Consider the following 14475-nt stretch of genomic DNA (forward strand, 5'->3'; position numbering starts at 1 on the left):
TGGACTGAAGATGTGAATGTGGTGAATGTATATGTTCAGCCATGTCTCAAACGGGATGGGGGCTATGGGGGTGGAATTTACTTCAGGTACCACAGAAAACTATCCCCAGCATTGAAGTGTTAGGGAACTCCATGAGAACACCTGGAAAGCATGGAGTGGGAGGGAGATTGTGAAAGCAGGTGAAAGGGAGCAGAATGGGGATGTGCATGGTCTCAAAGACTAACCTCACAATAATTTTTTATTATTAAAAAATCACAACATACAAAATACAACAAACAAAATATATTGGGTAATATACAAATTTTAGAAAACTCAGTTCGGCAAAAAAGTGTCTGTTAAAAATATTAAAACCCTCCCAAATTCCACTACCCAGAGGTAATAATTACTGCTAACATTTTGATTATTTCTTTGCAGCCCCCATGTAGCCCTTTTTTCCCCATTCTTACCACAAAAATGATTCTATAAATGGTTTAACGAAAATGTGATCATAATATGTATTGTTTTTCAATCTGTCCAACATTTTGCATTTGACAAAACTGAGAAGGGCTTTTTATGTCACTATCACTGTAGTGGCTACATGCAGTGCTCCATTCTGTGGATGTATCTATCATGGTATAGATGTCAAACTTTTAAACATTCTTATTTCCCATTTCATGCAGTGGGGGAATTGTTAAAGGTAATTCTGGGATTGAAGCATTAGCTTTGCCATCAGGTTTTTTTTTTTTTTTTTTTAAGTTTTAATTTTAATTCTAGTATAGTCAACATACAATGTTTTATCAGTTTCAGGTGTACAATATAGTGATTCAACAGTTCCATACATGACCCTGTGCTCATCATCTATTTAACCGCGGGCCCTCCCCCCCCCCCCCCCCCCCCCCGGGCTCCAAACAGTTTTAACGTATTAGCTTCTTTGGGCTGTGACAGCCCCAAAAATTGCGCCAATATTTACCTTATTTTATTTGTATTTTGTCAACTTTTCTTCACATTGTGGAAAAAGATCCTAAAACTGTTATCTTGCTGGTTAGGACAAGGAAAGATTTTCCCCTTTAGTATAAACAGTACGTTTGCAGAGCTGACATTTATTGGCTTTCCTTTAACACATTAGACTTCTCTGTAGCTGAGCCATTTAGCTAGCAGGAAAGGAAATGCAGCAGTTAGTAACGATTATCATTTAATGGCATACGATGGAAGAGGAAAAGAGAAGCTACCAGCTTCCGCAGCGAGCAGGGTTCGAACCTGCGCGGGGAGACCCCATTGGATTTCAAGTCCAACGCCTTAACCACTCGGCCATCGCTGCCACGGAGAGAAACGAAACGCAGAGACACTTTAGTGCAATAACTGCGCGCACGCGCGTCAAACCCACTAAGAGGCGGAGCCTACAAACTCCCCGGCCCAGTTCGGAGAGGCGTCAGAGGTTGACCGCTCAAATTGTGTGAACTATACCGTGGAAACAGAGAAATAACAGAAACTCCCTTAAGTAGTTTAAGTAAACTTTAAGTAGAAGGTCTGGGAAACCCTACCCTTCGCTGAGCTCCGAAAATCGCAAAGTTGCCTGGCTTCTGGTCGCCGACCATATTTTTGCCCTCCCACTTCCTTATTAGGTAATCGATGTAGCTGTGAAACAAAGACCTATTCCATTCAGTGCTGCGAGCCTGCGCTCTGGGAAATTTCTGCGTTTCTGCGGGGGCATGCGTCTTCGGCGCGTTCCTGAGTTGACCGCGTCGCTTTGAGCCCTCCTCTTTGTGCGGAAAGGCGGGAGGACTCGGGGTCGCTGTCTGTGGCCACACTTGTCCCGAGCTTCTGCCCAAGCAGCCCTCTCTCATTCTTCCTCCAAGGCTCCCTGCTGGAGGAAATCCGGCCCCAAGTGTGGTCTCCGGTCTTTCAAGCGTTGAGCATTGGACGTAGTTTGAGAACCAAGTTCTGCGAATTAGGTCTGCTTTCTATCTTTAAATACCATTATTTTCTCCCTTCAGCACTAGCCCCCCCCCCCCCCCTTTCTTTTTTTTTTTTTTTTTTTTTTTGAGTTACTTAGTTAAAGGTCTCAGAAGCGGGTAGGTCGGTACTATGCCGCTTACTTCAGAGAACAGAAGCCCGGGACCCGCCAGTGGGTCTGGGCTGCCGACTCCAGGGCGCACGCGCGGCTCCTCATCCGCGCACGTGGAGGATGCCGCCCCCCTGCCCCCAGCGGGTTCTATCTGTTGATGCAAGATTTGGTAACAGCAGTAACAACAGCAACAAGAAAGGCAACCTTTTACTAAATTTCTAAATTTCTTCTTAAATTTAAGATTTTAAAATTCTAAAAGTGTTCCTGGAAAGAAACGTAACCATCTTTCGAATAGTGTTACAGGAAGGCAAATCCTTGCCTTTTGGAAACCCGGATGTTGGGTGACCTCACTTTATGTGTGAATTTTCTTGAGACTTTTCAGTGCCATTTCTTTTAACCAAATTATGGTGTTAGGTGTCTAAACCTATTTAATTGCAGAAGGGGAGTATAATACTTAAAAATTATAAGAGTGCTTTCTATTGGGTTTGAAATGGTTTTTAGAATTTTTATCATTGTTTTTAATTTGGCAAAAACTACGTGAATGTTCCCAGTTTCTCTGTGAATCCTATATGGGAACAAAGCTATTCCCGACAATCCCAGGCATAAATTTTATCATGTATGTGAACTTTATTTGGCCTTTTCCAATAGAGACTATCTAAGAAGGAATAAATTTCTGTCCTTCATTCTTGTTCTTAGATCATACATGTGCTGTGCGATAACCTTCATTTAATCTTACTACTACATTAATTTACCTTGATTAGGAAGTCTTTTAAAAATTTTCCTGTGCAGTGATATGGTAATATTTACTGAAAGCTCTTTCTCTTCCTTAACTTTCCCTTCACTTAGGAGTACTCCTCACTTGCTTAAAAGCATGACAGTAATGGGAATTGATTATGGTTAAAATAGTTTAAGCAAAAAATCTACCCAGAATGTTTCATGCTCATTTTTTGGTTTGATTTTGAGCGGAAGGGAAGACTGCAAAGAAAATAATCTATTACAAATTAATGTGTATTGGTGAGAACAACTGTGATTAAAATATCTTTGCAAAATTTCAGAAGTGAAATAACTACATTAACGTTTAATTTTCAGCTTATTTGAATTAATGTAGGCTTTTCAAAAATGAAATTGCCTTTTTCCTGATTTATCATATTACAAAAATGAGCCAAGAGATCAAAATAATTACAGGTTTTCAAATAGCATGAATTTATAAATGAATTCTTTCAGATTTCACCTTAGGTTTTTAGCATTGCCATTTAATGCAACGTGTGGCAGCTAAGGGAAGAAGAAGCAAAACACATGTTTGCGACACAATTATAACATAAGTGTTTTATGATTCATGATAGTAGCATCATAAAACATTAATTTTCAACCATGAACATTTTACTCTGTAAAGTTCCCCTGGTGATTCTGATTACCTCCTCTTCTACACTAACCCCACATTCTTTTTTTTTTTTTAAACTTAATTTTTTCAGTGTTTATGTACCACACCCTCCTTAATACCCACCACCAGGCTCACCTATCCCTCCAACCACCCTCCCCCATCTAAAACCGGCAGTTTGTTTCTCAGAGTCTACAGTAACCCCATATTATTTTATGTGGTAGTTTTTATCAACCTAATTTGATGTGGAAGGCAAATATCTGTGACTTTCTCTAAAAACCTCTCTGGATGCTACTTTCAAAGGCAGAATACTAGGGGGGATGGGGCATATGTTTAGGAGCAGATGGGCTCTTTTTTAGCAATCAAAATTTATTTTGAATTATTTTCGGTGGTTTTATTTTTGAATAAAAAAATCATAGACATTAAAGCTAGTCTAATCCCCCCCGCCTTTTTTTTACAGACAGGAAATTGTGGCCCATGAATGGCTTGCCCAAGGTCATGTAGCTAATTAGTGGTAGATTCAAGACTGTAATTTGTTATATTAGCCCAGTGTTCTTGCTAGATTTTTCGTGTATTCTTTGTTAGTCTCTGGCCCAGTGGCGTGCAGATCAAGAAGTGTGTATATCAAGAAGTGTGGTTATCGAACAGCACATATAGACAGAGTCTACTGAATAGGAGAGAGTTGTGAGTTGAAATTTGAAGGCCTATGAGATGTCAGATACTGGATATATCATGGCTGGTGAGGGTTTTTTTTTTTTGTTTTTAAATTCCAGTATCCATCCTCTCAACTAATGATGACACTTCATCTGTGCTTAAAGAAGACTGCTCCTCCCCCATTGGATGTAGCCTTACTTCAGCTGTTAATCAAGGTATCCCATCTTCTCCTGGCCAAGAGGTAGGCATGTGACTTGTATTTTTTTTATTTTTTATTGCTGCATAACAAATTACAAGATGTTTGGTGACTTAAAACATTAATTTATTATCTCACAGTTTCTCTGTGTTAGGAATGTGGTTATGGATGTGGTCGTAGGTTGACTGGGTCCTCCGCTCAGGGTCTAACCAGATCTCAAGGGGGTGACTGGGACTTTGATCTTGTCTACTAAGGCTTGGGGTCCTCTTCCAAGATCACTAGCTATCAGCAGAAATCAGTAGGACTTGTTGCCTGTCAATGGAGGATCACTTTCAGCTGCTAGAGGCTATACCTTATCAACAACATGATGATTGGTTGTAGGTTGGTTGGTTCTTTAAGGCCATCAGAAGAATTACTCTCTAGTTTACTACAGTGGAATTTCATGTAATATAATGTAATTGCAGAAGTGACTGTTGTATCATGTTCACAAATCCAGCTCAAGTGAGGGGGATTATATAGGGTGTATACATACAGCTGGGGCAGGGATCTTGGGAGCCATCTTAGAATCCTGTCTACCACGTAACTGAAGTTGGACCAATCAGATCCTCTCTAAACCCCCGTTCTTTCTGTTACACAATTGTATTTTTATGGACATCCCACACAAAACACATACATAGTAATCAATAAGAGGCGATCAGAGACTGGAAATTTTATCTTAGCTGCCTTATGTACTTTGTACCTCATATGAAAGAAATAGAGTTGACAACAACTGCAGAATTTTAGAGGCTCAGCTACCATTCAAGTTTCTTGAATTTAATTCTGTACTGATTGCAGAATTACTCTAGCTATCCATTTTAGACAATATATAAGAGCATTAGTTCAAGTTGGCCAAAAAAATTTACAAAGTTGTTGGCAAGAAAACCCTAATGAAGGTTTAGCTAATAGGTTTACAGGCATCATGAAAAGTGATGGAAATAAATATGTAATTGCTATATTGGGAATGATTGTATGTTTGAAGCCTAGGCAATTAATTGTGGGTTGCTTTATAGTCATTATGTTACTAACACATATATGTTTGAAGGAGACTAGAGATATACCCTGCTCAGCACTAGAGCAACTTAAAGGATTTTCCTACCTAATTAGACCCCTAATGCCATGCCAATTAAGAATTAAGAAGTAGAATCAAGACAAATGGAATCTTCTTCTTTTTTTTATTAGAATAGAACTTTATTGGTGGCATCAAGATTTTTAAAAATTATTTTATACTTTAAAGTATGCAATAATTTGATACATTAATCAGTTTTTAAAAGTTTTTATTTTAATCATCCAGTGCTCATCATGACAAGGGCACTGCTTAATACCCATCACCTCTGGTCCCCCACCCAATTTCCCTCTGGTAGCCAACAGTTTGTTCTCTCTAGTTAAGAGTCTGTTTCTTGGTTTCTCTCTCTCTCTTTCTCTTTTTTTACCCCCTTTGCTTATTTGTTTTGTTTCTTAAATTACATGAGTGAATTCATATGGTGTTTGTTTTCCTATGACTGACTTATTTCCTTTAGCATAATACTCTCTAGCTCCATCCATGTCATTAAAAATGGCAAGCTTTTTTTTTTTTTTTTTTTAAATGGCTGAATAACATTCCATTGTATTTATATATCACATCTTCTTGGGACACCTGGGTGGCTCAGTTGAGTAAATGACTGTTGATTTTGGCTCAGGTTGTGGGATCAAGATGTGTGTTGGGCTCCGTGCTCACTGTGGAGTCTGCTTGGGGTTCTCTCTCTTCCTCTGCCCCTCCCCCTGTGCACTGTCACACATTTGTGCAAGCTCTCTTTCTTTCTCTCTCAAATACATGTTTTTATTATTTTTTATTTTTATCTTTTTTAAAAGATTTTATTTATTTATTTGACAGAGAGACATCACAAGTAGGCAGAGAGTCAGGCAGAGAGAGAGGGAAGCAGGCTCCCCGCTGAGCAGAGAGCCCGATGTGGGGCTCCATCCCAGGACCCTGGGACTATGACCTGAGCTGAAGGCAGAGGCTTTAACCCACTGAGCCACCCAGGCACCCCTCAAATAAATGTTTTTAAAAATATATATCACATCTTTTTTATTCATTCATCAATTGATGGACATTTGGGCTGCTTCCATAATTTGGCTATTGTAAATAATGCTGCTGTTAAGATAGAGCATGTTATCCCTTTGAATGAGTGTTTTTATATTCTTTCCATAAATATCAGTAGTGTGATTGTTGGATCATAGGGTAGGTCTATTTTAAACTTTTTGAGGAACCTCCACTGTTTTCCAGAGTAGCTGTACCAATTTGCATTCCCACCAACAGTATGAGAGGGTTTCTTTTTCTCCACATCCTTGCCAACACCTGTTGTTTCTTGTGCCTTTGATTTTTTCTGACAGGTATGAGGTCATATCTCATTGTAGTTTTGATTTGCCTTTCCATGATGATAAGCAGTGATGAGCACCACTTTTCACATGTCTGTTGGCCATCTGGATTTCTTCTTTCGAGAAATGTCTGTTTGTGTCTCCTGCCCATTTCTAATTGGATTATTTGTTTTTTGGGTATTGAGTTTTATAAGTTCTTTATATATTTTGGATACTAACTATCAGATATATCATTTGTAAATATCTTCTCCCATTCCATAGGTTGCCTTTCAGTTTTGTTGATTGTTTCCTTTGTTCTGGAGAAGGCTTTTATTTTCATGTAGTCCCACTAGTTTATTTTTGCTTTTGTTTCCCTTGCCTCAGGGAACCTATTTAGAAAAAAGTTGCTATGGCCAATGTCAGAGAATTACTGCCTTTGCTCTCTTCTATGATTATTATGGTTTCAGGTCTCAAATTTAGGTCTTTAATCCATTTTGAATTTATTTTATGTTTGGTATAAGAAAGTGGTCCAATTTCATTCATTTGCGTGTAGCTGTCTGGTTCTCTCAATACCATTTGTTGAAGAGACTGTCTTTTCCCCATTGGATATTCTTTCCTGTGTTGTTGAAGATTAATTGACCATATAATTGTGGGTTTATTTCTGGATTTTCTATTCCATTCTGGTGATTTATGTGTCTTTTTCTGTGCCATTACCATACTGTTTTGATCATTACAGCTTTGTAATATAACTTGAGGTCTGGAATTGTGATGTCTCCAGCTTTGCTTTTCTTTTTCAAGATTTCTTTGTCTAATCAAGGTCTTTTTGATTCCATACAAATTTTAAGATTGTTTGTTCTGGTTCTGTGAAAAATGCTGTTGGTATTTGGTAGGGATTGCATTGAATGTGTAGATTGCTTTGGGTAGCATAGATATTTTAACAATACTTGTTCTTCCAATCTATGAACAGGGAATGTCTTTCCATTTCTTTGTGTTGTCCTCAGTTTCTCTCATCAGTGTTTTATAGTTTTCAGAGTACAGGTCTTTGGTTTGGTTTGTTCCTAGTTATCTTATTATTTTGGTGCAATTGTAAATGGTTTTATTTTCTTGATTTCGGTTTCAGCTGCTTCATTATTGGTGTATAGAAATGCAACAAACTTCTGTATGTTTCTTTTGTATATTGCAACTTTACTGAATTTGTTTATCAGTTCTAGCAGTTTTTTGGTGGAGTCTTTCAGGTTTTCTATATACAGCATCACTTTATCTGCTAATAGTGAAAGTTTTGCTTCTTCTTTACTGATTTGGACGCCTTTATTTATTTTCCTTGTCTGACTGCTGTGGCTAGGACTTCCAGTGTTAGGTTGAATAAAAGTGCTGAGAGTGGACACCCTTGTTTTGTTCCTGATTTCAGGGAAAAGGCTCTCAGTTTTTCCCCATTGAGGATGATGTTAGCTGTGGGTTTTTCATAGATGGCCTTTATTATGTTGAGGTATGTTCCCTCTAAACGGACCTTGCTGAGGGTTTTTATCATGAATGAATGTTGTACTTTGTTAAACACTTTTTCTGCATCTATTGAAATGATCATATGGTTCTTATTTTTTCCCTTATTAATGTGATATATCACATTGATTGATTTGCAAGTATCAAATCACCTTTGACTTGGGAATAAGTTCCATTTCATCCTAGTGAATGATTGTTTTCAGTGTGTTGTTGAATTTGGTTTGCTAATATTTCGTTGAGGATTTTTACATCTATGTTCATCAGAGATATTGGCCTGTAGTTCTCTTTTTTTGTGATGTCTTTTCTGGTTTTGGTATGAGGATAATGCTGGCTTCATAGAATGCATTTGGAAGTTTTTTCATTTTCTATGTTTTAGAGTACTTGGAGAAGAATAGGTATTAACTCTTCTTTAAATGTTTGATAGAATTCACCTGTGAAGCCATCCGGTCCTGGACTTTTGTTTGTTGGGAGTGTTTTGATTACTGATTTAGTTTCTTTGCTGGTAATTGGTCTGTTCAAGATTTGGTAGTTTTTGCCAAATTGCCCTTGAGAGATGTTTTCCCCATTTGTATTTATACCAAAAGTGTCTTAGTATTTATATCTCTACTCTTGACTTTCTTATGCCCAGACTCTTATCATTCTTTTAAATCTTTGATAATAAGCAAGAAATAGTATCTTTTTAGTATTTTGATGATTTATTTAACTCTCAGATTATCTTTTAACGTAATAGGTAAAATCCCTAATATTATTTTCTTCTGCTAGATTGTTTACTTTTTCAGGAGATAGGTTTTTGAGTCTTTTTTTTTTTTCTTTGTATTTGTCCTTACTGGAACCTTGTCCTGGATAAGTACTCCGTTAATTTTTATATATTTGACTTGAATTCCCAACAACAACAGATTGTTCAACTCTCACTTCCAGATTCAGAACGTTTAATATGATTGTTAATCTTTCAGTCCCATTTATACCCTGATTCTGACCGCAGTCAAGTGTTTCATCTTCATGTGGTTCTTAGTTTCATGTGGAAAAAAAAACAAGGAAAGTTAATTTGAATTAATTAAAATGTAGATTTAACATCTGAACAAAGGTTAAGTGAATTTTTAACTGATTTAAATGGTTGGCCAGAAAAAGAGAAAGGGAAAGGTTTATTTAATAAAGTCTTAAGTCTGTAAGTGGGTATTACATAGAGGATAGAAGGAACTGAAAGAGTTTCTGCACCTGGAGGAGTTTAAGTTAGGAATAATAAAAAGAATCTCAATATGGTTGTTAGGAGACATTAAAATAAATTCTCTGGTGGAGGTTAAGTGTTTTCTGAAAATCTGTCTCCCTCTGAATGGTCCAGGTGCAGCCTTTTCATGGAAAGAGAAACTATAAGTCCTGAAGGATTGGGCTGTGGCTTCTTTTATATTTTTAAACTCTTAAGACCAGAACCAAATTTAGGTTCTGGCCACCATGGAGCTACCCAGAATGTTTCCTTATAAGTGTTACTAAAACATCCGTGGCAGTGTAGTAGGATGGAGAAAGTCCTGTTTTCCAGAATGCCTCTCAGGAAGGAAAGAATAAATATGGTAGAAAGAAATAAGATCCCTGGAGTGGTAGAGAGGCTAATAGTGGGGTGTTTGTGGGGAACCTGCTCCAATAATGAAAGATGTTAAACTCTTTTCTAAGGAATGTGTGTCTAATTATGTATTTCCCAAGGAAGGTGAGTCCAGTTCTTATTTTGCTGAGTGACAAGTACACATTTAGGGCCAGAATTGAATTTTTTTAAAAAAGACTTTATTTATTTATTTGACAGAGATCACAAGTAGGCAGAGAGGCAGGCAGATAGAGAGAGAGGTGGAAGCAGGCTCCCCACTGAGCAGAGAGCACGACGCAGGGCTCGATCCCAGGACCCCAGGACCATGACCCGAGCCAAAAGCAGAGGCCTTAACCCACTGAGCCACCCAGGTGCCCCCAGAATTGAATTGTTTTGAGCAACCGAAGGGAATGCATACCACCAGAAGTCCTTCTTGTGGCCCCTCTTTGAGTGGAGAACATCGTCTTTGATGTTGAATAAAGGCAGTGATGTGGGATATGGAAGGATAGGAGATCTAGAAATGGGGAGTGAGTACTGAGGAACCCAGAATTCTATTATAGATGTATTATATTTGAAATTATTTGATAGATATATTTGTATAGATGTATTATATTTATCTATATATGTATAGATGTATTTGAATTATATTTGAAATGCCACATTCAAATAGATTTGATACATTAAGTAGCTTTATTGTGATTTGACCTTATACCCTTTTGGGAAAAATTGAGTATTTTGAATTAGAATTATAGTGGCAATTTTTCAATGAAATTTTATGTAGGCCGCTTTATTTTTTTAAAAATTATTTAAAAAAAAAGATTTTATTTATTGATTTATTTGTCAGAGAGAGAGTGCATGCACACAAGCAGGCAGAGTGGCAGATAGAGGCAGAGAAGCAGGCTCCCTGCTGAGCGAGGAGCCCGATGTGGGACTTGATTCCAGGACCCTGGGATCATGACCTGAGCCAAAGGCAATGGCTTAACTGAATGAGCCACCCAAGCATCCCAGGCCACTTTATTTTTTAATCTTAGCTTGTCTAAGACTGAACTTTATCACTTTTTTAATTAAAAATTTAAATAAACATGTGATATAGGTATATGGGTAACTAATTACAATTCTTTCTGCATAATTTATATTTTCTTCTTGAAGTAGTATATATACTATATAGCAAATGGATTACATTTTTTACTTAATGGGCAGCTGGGGACTTTGAACCTACTGTTACTATCTTTGATCATTTACCCCAGAAACACTGTCTCAGGTATGGTGTGTTTCCTCTGTGACCATTTAGGAGCTCATCTTATTTGCTCAATTCTACAATTTTAATGGTCTTTAGAGGAAGAGAAGATAAGGCTGTGTTCAATTTCTCATCTTTAACCTAATTCTGAATATTTTCATAATAAGTTATGTTGTATAGTTTTTAATACCCAGGTCTACTAGAGTTCTAGGGACAAATGAAAAAATAATGTGAAAGTAATATGTTGTGAGAGACACAGTAGGTTAAAAGACATTTTATCTAACTTCATACTCTATCTTCATTACAAAACTGCCCATTTTTGTGTTGTTGGTTCATTATACAAGTAAATATATAGTAAGATTTAGGCCATTCTGTTTCTGATGAGCTTTGAAATGAGTTACTTTTTTTTATTCTAAAACTGTGCATTTTTAATTAGCAAGTTATGTCAATAAGAAGTGCTTACAACATGCAAAAAGGACTTCTCAATTTGGGTGAAATTAGTAACATGAGGTTTTTACTGATCAAGAGGATTACGTCAACAATGGTTGTAAGTATTATGATTTTTTGTGATTTTTATGACACTTTTTTCCTAAGATCACATCCCATTTAGATACTCAAACAAGATTTTAAGTTAAATGACTAAATATCTATTTACTCCTAAGCATGTTTTAATTTAAGCACATTTAGATAATTGTTTATTTATTAAGATTTTATTTATTTATTTGACATAGAGAGATAGGGAACACAAGCAGCGGGAGTGGGAGAGAGAGAAGAAGGCTTCCCACTGAGCAGGGAGCCTGATGTGGAGCTCAATCCCAGGATCCTGGGATCATGACCTCAGCTGAAGGCAGACGCCCAATGGTTGAGCCACCTAGGCACCGCTGGAAAATTGTTTTATATAACCTACTACTTTTGTTTGATTTTAATAATATTTTTTATTTAAAAAATTTTTTATCTATTTATTTAAGAGAGAGCATGTGTGCAAATGCATGAGTGGGGGAATGGCAGAGGGAGAAGCAGGCTCCCCCCTGAGCAGGGAGACCAATCAGGATTCAAGGATCATGACCTGAGCTGAAGGCAGACACTGAACTGACTGAGCCACCCAGGCTCCCCTGTTTGAATTTTAAAATGCAATCCCAGTGGTTGGTGTCATAGAAATCTGTAAATGAGTTTTTTTCAATTAAACTTTACTTTTTATCTAATGATATAAACACTTGTTAAAAGCGAACTAGTTTAGGGGCACCTGGGTGGCTCAGTTAGTTAAGCACCTGACTCTTGGTTTTGGCTCAGGTTGTGATCTCAGGGTCATGAGATTGAGCCCCAGGTAGGGCTTTGTGCTCAGTGCAGTCCTCTTGAGATTTTCTTCCTGTCCCTCTGTCCTTCTCTCCACCCCCAACTCATGTTCTCTCTAAAGTAAATGATAAATAAAATCTTAAAAAAAAAACCCAAACTAGTATAAAAGACAAATGCACTGTTACATTTATTGCAGCTAAGTGTCCATCAGAATATGAATTGGTGAAGAAGATGTGGTACATATACGCAATGAAATATTACTCAGGCATAAAAAAGAATGAAATCTTGTCATTTGTGATACCATGATGAACTTAGACAGTATAATGCTAGGTGAAATAAGTTAGATAGAGAAAGATGCATACCGTATGATTTCACTTATATGTGGAATCAGAAAAACAAAACAAATGAACAAACAGCAGCAGCACAGAGAAACAGAAGCATAAATGTGGAGAACAAACAAATGGTTGTCAGAGGGGACAGGATGGGGGGAAGGGTGAAATAGGTTAAGGAATTAAGAGGTACAAACTTCCAGTTATAAATAAGTCACAGGGATGGAAAAGTACAGCATAGGGAATATAGCCAGTAATGTTGTAACTATTTTTTTTTTTTTTTAATCAGCAAAATGGATTTATTTGGGAATAGCAGAGAATTGCACTTGCAATTTGGGACATGCAAACTACTGCAAAGATAGGCAAGTCTAAAAAAGAAAGGAGTGTTATTTTGTGAAGGACAAGTTGGAAGGTGTTGTTTTGAACCAAAGTTCACTGGAGAAAAGCAAGAGTTCAGGGTGATCACAGTTTGTCATTGGCTGAATTACTGGGTTAGTTCGTTCTTGTAGGAGATGCAGTATCCATTTTTCCCTGTTGGGCCCTGTAATCATGATTCTTTGCTGTTGAGAATGCTTCTGTTGGGGTCCGTAGGTGATAATTCTTCCTGTAATTGACTTTGGATGATATAAAGCATGAAAGGTCCCCTATATTCCAATAGTTTTGCATAGTAACAGATGGTAACTACACTTATCATGATGAGCATTTTGTAACATATATAACTGTTGAACTACTGTTTTATACACTTGAAACTAATACATGTCACCTGTATTTTAATTAAAAAAAAAAAAAGCAAACTAGTATGACCAGATTTTTTTTGTTTTTATTTTGACAAGATTTTTAATGAAAAAATAGCATTCCCTACTCCATGCTTCCCCTTCTCATGTCTCATTCTCCAGATATAATAACCACATTTAACTAGTATCATTTTTTATTTTGGTATTTAATTACAGGTTTTTTTTTTGTTTTTTTTTTTTAGATTTTACTTTTAAGTAATCTCTATACCCATTATGGGGTTCAAACTCACAACCCTGAGATCAAGAGTCACATGCTCTACAAATGAGCCAGTCAGGCACCTCTTAATTCTAGTGTTCGTTCGTTCTTTCTTTCTTTCTTTCTTTCTTTTTTTTTTTTTAAGCTTTTATTTATTTATTTGACAGAGAGATCACAAGCAGGCAGAGAGGCAGGCAGAGAGAGAGGAGGAAGCAGGCTCCCTGCTGAGCAGAGAGCCTGATGTGGGGCTCGATCCCAGGACTCCGAGATCATGACCTGAGCCAAAGGCAGTGGCTTAACCCACTGAGCCACCCAGGCGCCCCTCTTTCTTTCTTTCTTTTTTTTTTTTTTTTATTTTTTTTTTTTTTTTTTTTTTTTTGATTTTTTTTTTTTTTTGACAGATCACAAGTAGGCAGAGAGGCAGGCAGAGAGAGACAGGAGGAGGAGGCAGGCTCCCTGCTGAGCAGAGAGCCCGATGCGGGATTCGATCCCAGGACCCCGAGATCACGACCTGAGCCGAAGGCAGAGGCTTCAACCACTGAGCTACCCAGGCGCCCTCTTTCTTTTTTTTTAAGATTTTATTTATTTATTTGAGAGAGAGGGAGTATGAGAGGGGGGAGGGTCAGAGGGAAAAGCAGACTCCCCGCTGAGCAGGGAGCCCAATGTGGTACTCAATCCTGGGACTCCAGGATCATGACCTGAGCTGAAAGCAGTTGCTTAACCAACTGAGCCACCAAGGTGCCCCCCAATTCTAGTGTTCTAAACAATATTCTTATATTACTATTTCTTGAATTTTTAGCTTGAGATTTTATATCTTGATTTTTTATTATATAATCTTCAGCTTTTAAAAATCTTACCTTTTAAATTATGTGATGATATTTGGTTCAAACAATATTCAGTGTTCACATTAC

General features: G+C 37.4%; 1 non-coding gene across 1 annotated transcript; it reads right to left on the reverse strand.

Annotated features, from left to right (window-relative positions):
- Nucleotides 1–1215: 1215 nt before the first annotated feature.
- Nucleotides 1216–1297, reverse strand: TRNAS-UGA. The gene has a single exon. It is a non-coding gene; the product is annotated as a tRNA-Ser (tRNA).
- Nucleotides 1298–14475: the final 13178 nt, after the last annotated feature.

Source organism: Lontra canadensis, unplaced genomic scaffold (assembly GCF_010015895.1).
Source record: "Lontra canadensis isolate GAN:19392208 unplaced genomic scaffold, GSC_riverotter_1.0 scaffold3, whole genome shotgun sequence".
Lineage (NCBI taxonomy): Eukaryota > Metazoa > Chordata > Mammalia > Carnivora > Mustelidae > Lontra > Lontra canadensis.